Here is a 14,820-nt window from a genome sequence, read left to right as displayed (position 1 = left end):
TAGTCATTGTTTGGATAAAACTGAGACTGAGAGGATGGATAATTTGTGTAGATGATGTTTATGAGACTGTATTAAATAAGAACATATTTTTCATGCAAACTTAAGTATATGTGCCCATTTTTGTGTCAGCATAAATCCCTGGTCTTTATGTTTAATATTTTTAAATCTTTTTGAATGATTTCTTCCCAAGCACAGCAAATTGGCTCAATGCTTGATTTCTATTACTGTGATGGCCGTTAGTCATGTTTGATTTGCAAAACTTCTTGATCATTTCCAGATCTATAAAAAAACACTGCTGACAGGCCACCAAGTCAAAACTCCCACTCATTATTAACATGTCTTACCAGATGTCCCCAGTAATGTTATGACTGCAAAATGTTCTGTTTTCTAATTTGAGAATAGAAGGATGTTAACTCTCTGTATGTAAGGCAAAGGGAAGAATGTGCAGGGGAAAATTTTAAAAAGTTGTTTCCATCATTGTAATGTATTGCCTTGCAGCTAACTGACATCAAAATCCTTAAAAATTGAGGAAAAAATTGGCTATTTTACGTTTAATTATCAAAAAATAAAATTCTTGGTTATGGTTTCAATGCTTTCTAAAAATAATCCTTTGCATTACCTAACTTAATAGTCCTTCTGTTAGATGCTGATGGAAAGTCCACAGCAGTGTTTGAGATCAGTATAAATATTAATAGTTACCTATCTGACAAAGCCAAAGTTATATTCTTCCAAAAAACAAATGTAGAATTGATGGATATTTTCTTAAAGTAACATATGAAAGTCTATTCTAATTATTTAATTTTTCAAGGATTCAAGAAAAAAAAAACTGCGTTATAGAAATCCAAGAATCAGAAAATATTAAGAGTTGGTCTTTTTCTTTTCCAAGTTGACCAGTACATAAATAGGCTTTATAGATTTGTAAACCACCTAGAATTTCTAATTTTCCTTATTCCTGAGAGTTACTCTTATTTCGCAGGGCAGGCAAAGGGGAACAATTATGTATTCAATGTGATTTGGAATTATTTGGTGGAATGAAATAGAACATGCGTCTTCTTATTCCTGTGCATATTTTAGTTAATTCTGAATGATTTTAGTTAGGTTTTACTTAATGGATAAATATAAAAAATAAGAAGGAACATATGTTGATTGAAACAAATGGTATAAGTAAGGTTAAGAGGAAATTAGACACTTTTATTGCAATAGGATATTACACTCAAAACGGATTAAGATAACAAGGAGTAGAGAAGCAGGTGAAACTGATTTATCATGTGGACATAGGAGCAAAGGGGAAGTGGCCGTTTTCTTTTTTTTCCCCCCCATTTATTTATTTTATTGCATTTTAGGTTTTGGGGTACATGTGAAGAACATGCAAGATTGTTGCATAGGTACACACGTGTGATTGTTGCATAGGCAGTGTGATTTGCTGCCTTCCTCCCCATCACCTACATCTGGCATCTCTCCCCTTGCTATCTCTCCCCAGCTCCCCACCCCCTACCGTCCCTCCCCTATTTCCCCCCAACTGATCCCAGTGTGTAGTGCTCCCCTCCCTGTGTCCATACTGTGTAGTTCCTTATGTCTCACTGGAAGAACCAACATCAAAAGATAATCATATACAGTCATGGAAATGGTAGCAGCTGCATTTTGGCAACTTGGCATGTAAGTTGCTAGCTCTATTCAGGTCATGTATGCATGAATTGATGAGAAATTTGAGATGAAAAGATTGTCAACAGTTTCTGGTTGGAAGACCTAAGAAACAATGTCAAAGTTAATGCAAAAGACAATACTGTCTTCAAAAGTCCAAGGGTTCTGAATTCAAATAAATCCAGATTTTTAGATCATATTAATAAATAGTACAGGGGATATACATCTACAGAGAACAGGACATTCATAAATATCCCAGTTTCTCAATTTCTCAAATAGGTTATATTTTCTTTAAGTTTCACTTACTGGGTCCAGCGTAATTCCAAATTGAAACAGCTGCAAATGGTATATAATTGGGTCAGAGTGTTTTGTTGTCAGGATTCTTAGTTGCTTGCATTGGTTTATGAAAAGGTCATTATGAGAGAAGGGATCTGAATAGCAACGAGATTCCAGCTGGTTAGCTATTATTTTAATTATGCAATGGAATCAGCTGTTTTCATGCCAATATCTGAAGTTACTTATGAAAAAGTTATTCAGAGACTATGAAGACAGTCTTTTTGTATTCCTTTTATTTCATGTCACTAACCCATAATTACAAACCTTTTTGTATGTTTAAAACTTATTGTCAATAATGTTCATATATACACACATACATACATACATACATATATATATTCTCTTAACAGTGTTTGCTGTGGGCCTGTGTTGTACCTGGCACTTAATATATTCTCTATCCTTAAATAATTCATTGCCTATTTGAGAGATAAAATACACAGTGATTATAAAGCATAATAGAAAACCCTCTGAGCATCTAATTCTATATCAGCTCCTCTATAGATGTTTTGGTTTTAATTTTTATTTTTTAAATATTTTAAAGATAGGGGCTTGCTGTATCATCCAGGCTGGAGTGTAGTAGCAGGATTACAGCTCACTACATCCTTGACCTCCTGGGTTCAAGCTATCCTTCCACTTCAGCTTCCCAAGTAGCTATGACCACAGGCATGCACCACCACACATTGTAATTAAAATATATTAAATTTACATTTTTATATACATACATACATATATACATATATATATATATATATATGTATGTATATAGTAGAGACTGGGTCTCACTATCTTGCCCAAGCTAGTCTCAAACTCCTGGGCTTGAGCAGTCCTCCCTCCCTGGCTCCCCAAAGTGCTTGGATTATCGGTGTGAGTCACCTCTACAGTTGCTAAAATCTCAGTGATTACAATCCTGAAAAATCAAGGGTTTTTATGTTATATTTTCTGTTTATTCTCACCTATAATACTCAAGCTTGCATTTTCTTCTAACCATCAGAAACGAAAAAGATGAAAAACAAAATGCATGCCTTCCCTTAATTCATTTTACTAAGCTTTGAGGTGTTGCCCTGTGAATTTTATTAACTTTACAAATTAAAGTTAACTTGATCACATATGCCAGCAATTAAGGTGTAGGAGGTTTATAAGGTTTAGATTAAGAATGGCAGAAGAAATTGGTATATTTTACAAATCAATTAACAGTTAATTGGCAGAGAAGGTTTGAATCTGGGGGCTTAAAATTTAAGTAACAATTGCTTTGGGAGTTGTGGGCAGAACAGAAGGTGCCTTATGCATATGAATATAGAAATGTATTAGATAAAAAAATTACAAGTAGAGTTATAAGTTTTCATAGGAATTAAAAATTATTATATAATATTTTTATGCATTATATTTCTCCACTTAATTTGATCAAGCTAATGTGAAGGAATTAACTACTAAATGAAAATAGAAAAATAATAAGATGTGGGGATTTTATTATTTGTCTGGACATGTAGATATTATTAATCTCCATGGGGGCGTACACTAGTAAGTGCTATAGATCACAACCAGCTCTATTTAATTCTTGTTAATTTAATTTTATTTTCAGAGCTGCTCCTTCTCAGATTGTTTAGAAATGTATGGTTATGTGGGGGAGGACAAAATATCACAGCTATAACATTAAACACAGGCATATACATTCTTGGAACTCACAAAACACAAAAATGTGCTGAAGCAGCTGGAGTGTTCTTTTTTTCCTGATAGCTAGTTAAAAGACAGGAGGATGAGCAAAATTGGCAGTTGGATGAGACTAACAAAAGCAGAGTAATTCGTGCAAAGAATTTATTGTGAAGTAGGCCTGAGACTGGCAAGTGCCATCCCATTTTACCTCTACTGGCAGTGCACTGATTTTAAAATATAAGTGACTAGATAAAGTGTTAGCTCCTCAAAAACCATTTCGTATTTACTCAAATGTGTATATCCTCTTGCTTTAGCCAAGCCCCCTTGGAGAAACATGGGTAACTATTGATATTTAATTTGATATACCAGTTTGTCATAAATAGTTTGGTTTTATGGTTTCCTGAATTTGTATGTTGTAAAAAAAAAAAATGCAACAGTAGAAACTCATTTTTTGGTACAATTAGCTCGATAGTATAGTCAATAGAAGTTTAGAAAAATAGATACAAATTTCTGAAATGTAATTACTAGCAATTTATCTAAGTAGCTTTGACGGAAGATTTAACTAAAAGAGAAAGTGACAAGGGTCTTGACCATTTAGGGATAAATAAAATGTTGATGTTATTAATACATTTTAACTACCTTTACATAACTTAAATACCTACTAACCACCTCAAAATTGGGATGTTGTCTAAATTAGAAATTATATAAATCATGAATTTATCTAGTGTGGATTTTCATATAAGGTGGGAGCTGGCTCACTGAGCCTGAATATTCTACTGCCCTTTCAAATGGAGCAATCGTGGCAACACAGAATGCATGTGCCATTCAAATGCCATACAACTTAAGAATAAGAATCAAAGTTTTGCCAGTCCTGAAGATACATGGGGTCCTGAAAAGAAAACAAAATACAAATATAAAAAATAAATAGTATTGAAACCTCAAACCTACTGGGTCTCATTAACATACAGAGTACGGGTGGCTCATAGTTTGCTTCTATGATATACCCTATATGAAACAGTTGCTCAGGACGAGTGAAATTGTTTGGAGCCAAAATGTGAGTTCAGGAAAGGGACTTACTTTGAAAATTTTAATATCAGTATCTTTTTCCATTTTTCCTTCTGTTCACTATGTTGATTTATGTTTCTTATCTGGACAATAAAAGTCTTGCTTTTTTTCCACGTTTCTTTCCTTGTTTTTTGGTACTGTAAATATTGTATGTAAAAAATGTAGACACGGAAGTAAATTATATATATACACATAATCTCGAGGATAGAATGTTTTGTAGTTCTCCTTGAAGAGGTCCTTCATATCCCTTGTGCGTTGCATTCCTAGGTATTTTATTCTCTTTGTAGTAATTGTGAGTGGGAGTTCACTCATGATTTGGCTCTCTGTTTGTCTGTTATTGGTGTATAGGAATGTTTGCAGGCAATACTATTCAAGACATAGGCATGAGCAAGGAAGGACTTCATGACTAAAACACCAAAAGCCAAAATAGACAAATGGGATCTAATTAAACTTAAGAGCTTCTGCATAGCAAAAGAAACTATCATTACAGTGAATCAGCAACCAAAAGAATGGGAAAACATTTTTGCAATCGACCCATCTGACAAAGGGCTAATATCCAGAGTCTACAAAGAACTTAAACAAATTTACAAGAAATAAACCAACAACCCCATCAAAAAGTGGGCAAAGGATATGAACAGACACTTTTCAAAAGAAGACATTTATACAGCCAACAAACATAAGAAAAAAAGCTCATCATCACTGGTCATTAGAGAAATGCAAATCAGAACCACATGAGATACCATCTCATGCCAGTTAGAATGGTGATCACTAAAATATCTGGAGATAACAGATGCTGGAGAGGATGTAGAGAAACAGGAACACTTTTACACTGTTGGTGGGTGTGTAAATTAGTGCAATCATTGTGGAAGACCATGTGGCGATTTCTCAAGGATCCAGAAATAGAAATTCCATTTGACCCAACAATCCCATTACTGCGTATATATCCAAAGGATTATAAATCATTCTATTATAAAGGCACATGCACACATATGTTCACTGTAGTACTGTTTACAATAGCAAAGACTTGGAACCCACCCAAGTGCCCATCATTGATAGACTGGATAAGGAAAATGTGGCACATATACACCATGGAATACTATGCAGCCATAAAAAACAATGAGTTCATGTCCTTTTCAGGGACATGAATGAACCTGAAAACCATCGTCAGCAAACTGACTCAAGAAAAGAAAACCAAACACCACATGTTCTCACTCTTAAGCGGGTGTCGAACAATGAGAACACATGGACACAGGGAGGGGAACATCACACACCAGGGCCTGTTAGGGGGTGGAGGGGTTAGAGGAGGAACAGCAGGGGGTGGGAGGATTGGGGAAGGATAACATTAGGAGAAATACCTAATGTAGATGATGAGGGGATAGGTGCAGCACACTGCCATGGCATGTGTATACCTATGTAACAATCCTGCACTATCTGCACATGTAATGCAGAACTTAAAGTAAAAGATAGAAAAATACACATATCCAATAAAACGTTTGTAAGACCAAAAAAAATACAGATGATTGACACATGGCAGAGTATTAACACATTTACAAAGGGTAAATGTAGATGTGGGAAGAAACTAAGAGAGAAAATGTTGTAGAGAGAAGAATAAATAGCGCAATAAAGAGTTTACTTGGTACAAACTTTTAAATGCTAATTAAGTATGTGTATTTATGAGTAAAGAATCTATAACAAGGACAGGTGGATCTATGTACACTGACTCCTAGAAATGCTTGCAATATATCCAAATGAAAAGCAAAAGTATGCAGAGTCATATGTACACTATAGTTCTATTTCTCCTATAATAGATAGGTAAGGTAGAAGGTGGAAACTGTGGCAGTATCTATGGATGAACTTTCAGGACATTATGTTAAGCCAGTCACAGAAAGAATCCACTAATATGAGGTATCTAAAATAGTCAAATTTCTAGAATCAAGGAGATGAATGGTAATTTCCAGGGGCTGGAGGATGAGGAAAATGAAAAGTTACTAATCAATGTACCTGAAGTTTCAGTTATGCAAGATAAGTAATCTCTAGAGATCTGTTGTATGGCATTGTACCTACAGTGAACATAATGTTATTTTATTTATTACTCTTATTTTTTAGGTTGGAGTCTCACTATGTTGCCTAGCCTGGTCTGAACTACTGGCCTCAAACGATCTTCCAACCTCAGCCTTCTAAGTAGCTGGAACTATAAGCACGAACCATCTTGCCTAGGTATAGTCAACAGCAATATATTAAATACATAAATATTTGTGAAAAGGATTTCTCATATTAAGTGTTCTTACTGGAATAAAATTAAAAATTTTAAAGAAATATTTTAAAAAATATCTACCTACAATAACAAAAGTAAATTAAAATAAAACAATAGCAAAGCCAACAAAACAATTAAATGTATGTAGCTGTTAGGCTACAACCTAACACAATGTATAAATGGTAAAAAACTCATCAAAGATAATATTATTTTCTTATCTTTACTTACAAATAAAGCATTATAACATATAAAGTAAATTAATGAAGATAAAGTCACAATTGCAATGAGATATGCTTTTACATCTCTATCAGAAATGTTTATATCATAAAGCAAATAATAATGTAGATTAAAATAACATAACTATTACAAGAAATATTACAACAGTGAAGCATATACACAAGTTTTAACACCTATAAAAATCAATTTGTACTACTCACAAAAGAGATTCCTACAAATGTTTTAAATCTATAAAGCTTGCAAGATAGTCTCTGACAACGTATTAACACTGCAAATCAAAATTCAAAATAATATTTTAGAAATTAAAATTTAAATAATATTTAGCATTTATATTATACCTTTAATTCATGGGTTAAAGAGGAATTTATAATGGAACTGGATGATATTAGAAGTACTCTATTTCAAAGCCTACCAATACAAATACATTATTTATAGGAAAGCTATAATCATGAAAACCATTACCAAAAAACAGATTAGAAACATAACAAAAATGGAGTATCAAAAACAGGGGAAAAAGAAAATATAGATAATTAAATACATTAATAAAATAGAATGTATAAATTAATAAATTTAAAAGTAAAAAGAAAAATAGCTAGATTTCTCACAAAACTATCCCTATCTTGTCAGAAAGTAAAAGCAAACAAAACCATAACCAACCAGTTAGCCAACTGAATAACAAAAAAAATAAATTTAGAATGAAAAAGGTATTTCATGTACATAAATTATACAAATGTTAAAGTCAGTTTGATTAATTTTATACCCCAGATGTTGAAAAAAATGAATTAAAAACTGATATATTTAGTTAAAATATTATAAAAATTCTCTCAAGTATCTGAAAAATCTAAAAATACATTTGATGATGTACAATCTTTGCTAATAAGTTTTTACTCTTATTCTCATTATTCATTTCCCACCTTCAATAGGCAGTGGGTTTAGGTAATATTTATTGGTTAACATTATTGAACTGTAAAGAAAAAATTTATATCTCATAGAATGATTCAATTAATAAAAAAGTAGTGTCATGAAACAATTTGCATAAATTGGATATAATATTGTTACCAGAGTCAAGGACAGTGATAGGGAGAAATTATATACAGAAACTAAGTTGTCAACATAGTATTAAAAATTTAAGTAAAATTAGATGTTTGATTCCATAAGTATTCCAAACAAATATGCACATACACACATATATGCAGAAACACACAAGGAAGAGTGCATGCAAGAAATCCAAGAACAATTGAATATAGGAATTACCAATTAATGTAATTATCAACTAATATATATGTTTCAGAAATGTAAAGATGAAAATAAACATATTAAATCTATAGGATCTTCTACGTGAAACACATACAAGAAAGATAATGACAATTTTGTTTGCATTAGTGAAAAATTAGAAATGACCTAAATATCCAGAAATAGGAAATGGGTAAGTTACATTTTCTATATTAATATGAATGATTAATAAATATGTGATAGTCAAAATGAATGAACTAGAGTTATGTGTTAAATACATTTTGGAATGTTTTTATTTAAAAAGATAGAAGAATGGCCAGGAAGCATATGAAAAAGTAACATTAAGAGCCATCAGGGAAATGGAAATTATAAATAGAATGAAATATTTCTCACTCAACAGAATGACTGAAATTAAGTAAGTCTGATTATATTAAATATTGGTAAAGAAGAGCAACTGACCATCCTACACATTGTTGATGGGATTGTAAAATCATATTATTACTTTGTAAAATTGTCTGGCAACTTCGTCTACATTTAAACACTTATTTACCCTATGACCTAGCAATTCTACTCTTCTGTATTCATGCATAAGAAGTGAAAACTCATCTTCAAAAAAGATGTGTTCAAGGATGTTTATCACTTTATAAGACACAAACAGTGAAAATAACTCTGTCTACTAATAAGAAATAGATTAAACCAATTGTAGTATATGAGTATAATGATACAGAGAAAAAAGTAATTGACTACATACATACTGAAAAGTGAATACATCTCAAAAATGTTACATCAAGAAAAAAATGAGCCAGATATAAAATAATAAATATTTTATGAGTCTTTTTATATGAGTTCTAATAACTGGCAAAAGAGCCTATGGTGATAAAAATCAAAAGCAGTTGCCTAGGGAAGGTAGAGGGAAACACTGGATAGTGGCATAAATAAACTTCTTAGGAGAATACAAATATTCTACCTATTTTGTTTGTATGGTATTTCTATGGGTGCATATAATTGTCAAAAATTTAATATGACTATATAAATTTGTCAAAATAAAAATTGAGAACCTTATTTAGATGTGTGATAATTTTGGTTTATATAAATTTTACTTTCATAAAACAGAATTAAAAAAAAACTTATGGCCACATAAAAAGTATTGTTAAAAGTATTACTAGGGTGACAGGTAAAATTTACAAACTTTATGTTCCAAAATTTGTTATACATATAATTCATAATCAAAGAACCTTACTAATAAACGGTAAAGGGATGGAGGAAGATTTACCAAGCAAATGGAGAGCAAAAACGGAGGCGGTGCAATCCTAGTCTCTGATAAAATGGACTTTAAACCAACAAAGATCAAAAGAGACAAAGGAAAGGCATTACCTAATGGTAAAAGGATCGATGCAACAAGAAGAGCTCATAATCCTAAATATATATGCACCCAATACAGGAGCACCCAGATACATAAAGCAAGTTCTTAAAAACCTGTAAAGAGACTTAGACTCCCACACAGTAATAGCGGCAGACTTTAACACTCTACTGTCAATATTACACAGATCAACAAGATAGAAAATTAACAAGGATATCCAGGACTTGAACTCAGCTCTGGACCAAGCAGACCTAATAGATATCTACAGAACTCTTCACCCCAAATCCACAGAATACACATTCTTCTCAGCACCACATCACACCTACTCTAAAACTGACCACATAATTGGAAGTGAATCACTGCTCAGGAAATGCAAAAGAACGGAAATCATAACAATCATAACAACCTCTCAGACCACAGTGCAATCAAATTAGAACTCAGCATTAAGAAACTAATTCAGAACCACACAACATCACGGAAAATGAACAACTGTCTCCTGAATGTCGACTGGATAGACAATGAAATAAAGACAGAAATCGTTCTATATAAAGACATATGCATACATATGCTCATTGTGGCACTGTTTACAATAGTAAAGACCTGGAACCAACCCAAATGCCCATCGATGATAGACCGAACTAGGAAAATGTGGCACATATACACTACATTATGGAATAATATGCAGCCATAAAAAACGACGAGTTCATGTCCTTTGTAGGGACATGGATGAACCTGGAAACCATCATTCTCAGCAAACTGACACAAGAACAGAAAATAAAACACAGCATGCTCTCACTTATAGGCAGGTGTTGAACAATGAGAACACATGGACACGGGGAGGGGAGCATCACACGCTGGGGTCTGTTGCGGGGGTAGGGGAAGGGCAGCAGGGGTTGGGTAGGTTGGGGAGGGATAACATGGGGAGAAATGCCAGATATAGGTGATAGGGGGATGGAGGCAGGAACCACCATGCCATGTATATACCTATACAACAATTCTGCATGATCTGCACATGTACCACAGAACCTAAAGTACAATTTAAAAAACTGATAAGAAAAAGAATATATGCATATCTCAAAAATAACAAAGAAAATGCAAATGTAAAAAAATTATTTTTAATCTAGTAAATGTGATTGTATTTTTGTATTATTATACTTAATGTTGAGGAAGGTTTGGTATGATATATAATCTGGTAGAGTTTGGATTGATCTAGTCTATTTACAAAAGAATTTCAGGATGTGCATAAAGATCTTCAAATATGTTCATACTTCTCACTTATCACTCTATTCTCAAAGTCTGTTCCCCAAATTGAGATTTCCTTCAAGGAAACTTGACAATGACATTTTAGCATAATCATAAAAATAAAACAAATGTTAAGATTGTGGCTCATCTAGCTTACAACATACTATACAGCCATTAAAATGAAAGTATAAATATTATGACAAGATATTATTCATGATCTCAAATTTAGTAAAAGGACGATACAAAATTTTAGATATCTGTATATATCATCAAAAGTCCAGGTATAAAATTATATAAGAATATCTTTTTGAATAAGAAGTAGTCCAAGATAAGGTATGTGTTTTCTTGTTCTGAGACCCAAAACACCACGTTAGAAACAGAGACACTGGTTCAGCTTAGAAGAATGAAGAATTCACGGTGTAAATTTATCAAGGGTATATTTGAAGAAATTTAAATATAACTTCTAATTCATACATACCATATCCATAAGGGAAGGAGTTCGTTTTTAATTATGTAAAGCCTTGGAATTGCAATGTGTGGTGTAGGCAGCTATATGTATATAGCGTAGGTCTGGGTTCATGTATAAACATTTATGTGGTATTGTCTTATGACAGGGGCATGGTATATGAAAATGTGTTCTCTTACTAAAGGCTATTACAGAAAGTTGCTCTTTTTTAAACCTATTTATCTCCATTGGCATTTTTCCAATTTTTTGCATTATGGTATAGAGTTTTCTTGTCCCAGACTGTATTATAATTATATGAATACAGGCCACTGTTTTATTTAAACCATTTTATCTTCTATGCCTAACATGGCTCTGGTACAGATTAAATGCTCAATAAATCTCTATTACTTTGAATGGGTATGTATAAGTTTCCCTTTATATAAGCTAGTCTTTAGCAGATCAGTAACTCTTGAGTTCCTGTTGAAAAATGATGAGAAATGATGCAGTTATATTTACATTATTATCCAGTCCATTTTAAAGATTGATGAGTGTCTTCATCAGATAATTAGTCAATCTACTCTGCCATGAATTGCTGTAAAAAAAGTCTATCAAACTTAGATTTCCTTTTAACAATTATTTTATATTCCAGTTACTTTACAAATAATTTATACTCCTAGGAATTTACAAATATGTTTTTTTCTTACATTAACTGATGTAGTTTAATTAAAGACATTAAATAATGTTTTCAGCATTACTGACCAAGAAAAACTATGTTACATAAATTGAAAATAATTTTTGATAATAAGAATACCTCATACGTAGAAACTGCTGTCTTATCAACAATATGTAAAGTTTATTAAATAGTTTACCTTTCAGCTTTAGCTAGTTTTGAAAATTTTATCAAGAAAACAGAGATACACACACTAAAGTAGTTGTAATTTTCATAACTGAAATTACAAAATGAACAATTCTTGATTTTTCAGAATCCATTTGTAGCTTAAGATTTTATAATTCAGACATCTGTTTCTTGGACATCATCTCTATTTACAGTGGGTCACTAAACCAGTTTACATTATTTTAATCTCTACAGGGACACTTTCCTCATTTATCTTGATTACCATTTTATTCTCAGAACATAGAGCCACACTTGTTATATAGAATCATTAGTAAATATATGTTGAGTGATTTAATACATAAAACTGAATTAAGTCAGGGAAAAAAGTAAAAAAGGAGAGACACTTGCTTCAGTAATTAAGGGCATGGCAAGTTAGAAAACAGGTCAATTTTCAACAATATGAAATGCTAAATGTATACACAGTAGAATAACAAAAGTTTTTAAATAAACAAAAAATTAAATTAAAATCTAAAATTTAAAAATACAAGTTTACGTTTATTTTAATTAAAAGTTAAAGCTTCTGCTCTGTGAAAGACACTACTAAGAGAATAAAAGAACAAGCCTGAACATCTTTGCAAAACACTTATATGATAAAGAATTGTTATCCAAAAATACACAATGAACTTCTTAAAATCAACAATAAAAAAAACAGACAACTCAATGAAAAAATGGGCAAAAGACCTGAACAGTTACCTCACAGAAGATCTACAGATGGCAAATAAGTACATATATTCAATATCATATGTCCTTAGGAAAGTGTAAACTAAAACAATGAAACGCTACTAAGCATTTAAGAGTGGCTAAACTCCAAACACAATAAACATTAAACGTTGGTGAGGATGCGGAGCAACAGCAAATTCTCATTCATTGCTGGTGGTAAGGCACAATGGTACAACCACTCTAAAAGATAGATTGGTTTCTTATAAAATTAAGCATACTCATCATACATTCCAGCAATTTTATTCCTTGGTATTTACCCAAATGAGTACAAAACTTACACTCACACAAAATCTTGCACGTTTATACATAATTGACAAAGTTTGGAAGCAACCAAGATGCCTTCAAAAGTTGAATGAATAAACTGTGATATCTCTCCACAATGAAATATTATTCAGTGTTAAGAAATAAGCTATCAAGTCATAAAAAGACACGGGGAATCTTAAATGCTTATTATTATATTAGGTAAAAGAGGCCAATCTAAAAAGGTTACATACTGTATGATTTTAACTACAGTTGTAGGCTGCATAATGACATTTCTGTCAACAACAGACTGCATATGATCCCAAAGAGTACAACAGAGCTGAAAACTTACTACTATCTGGTGATGTTTTAGTTGTCCTAACTTTATCTGTGTTACAGCACAACATATTTCTGATGTGCTTATGGTGATGCTGGTGCAAACTAACCTACTATGCTGCTACTTGTATGAAAGTATGGCACATACAATTATGCACAGTATATAATACTTGATAATTATAACGAAAGACTGTGCTACTGATTCATGTATTTAGTATACTATAAGTTTAAACATTATTTTAGCTATTTCTTCTACACACACATATATATGAAAGTCAACTCTGAAACAACCTGAGGCTATATTATCATAGGAGATGACAGCTTCTATGAGGGATGTGTGATTGCCTCTGAAGACCTTCCAGTGAGACAGAGGAGTGGAAAACAATGCTATTGCTTATCTTGACCCTGTGTAGGCCTAGGCTACTATGTGCATTAGTGTCTTAGTTTTTCACAAAAGTTTAAAGAGTAAATAGTGTATGGAACAAAGACATAAAGAAAATGATTTGTACAGCTGTATGTGTATCTTAAGCTAAGTGTTAGTACAAGAGTGAAAAAGTTTTAAAAGTTAATAAAGTAAAAAAGTCAGAGTAAGTTAAGGCTAATGTATTGAGAAAATAAAAATTATTTTAAAAAATAAATTTAGTGTAGTTTAAGTGTACAATGTTTATAAAGTCTATAGAAATGTATGATAATGTTCTAGGACTTCACAATCACTGATTATTACCCAGAGCTACTTCCAGCTGTTTGAGCTCCATTTATGTAAGTATAAGTGCGTTATACAGGTATACCATTTAAAAAATCTTTATACTGTACTTTTATATGCCTAGATATGTTTAGATACACAAACGTCATTGTGTTACAACTGACTCCAGTATTCAGTGTAGTAACATGTACAGATCTGTAGCCTAAAAATAATAGGCCACACCATACGGCTCAGGTAGGTGATAGGTATGCTATACCATCTAGTTTTGTTTAAGTGCACTCTGTGATGTTCACACAATGGTGAAATCGCCTAATGATGCATTTCTCAGAAACATGGTCATTGGTTAAGTGATATATGACTGTATGTGCCATTCTGGAAAAGTCAAAACCATAGAGATAGTAGAAAGATCAGTGATTATCATGGCTTTAGAGTGGGGAAAGAGATAGAGAAATGAACAGTTGGA

Source organism: Cebus imitator, unplaced genomic scaffold (assembly GCF_001604975.1).
Source record: "Cebus imitator isolate Cc_AM_T3 unplaced genomic scaffold, Cebus_imitator-1.0 Scaffold321, whole genome shotgun sequence".
In the NCBI taxonomy this organism is placed as follows: domain Eukaryota; kingdom Metazoa; phylum Chordata; class Mammalia; order Primates; family Cebidae; genus Cebus; species Cebus imitator.
This window is presented reverse-complemented; position numbering follows the sequence as displayed.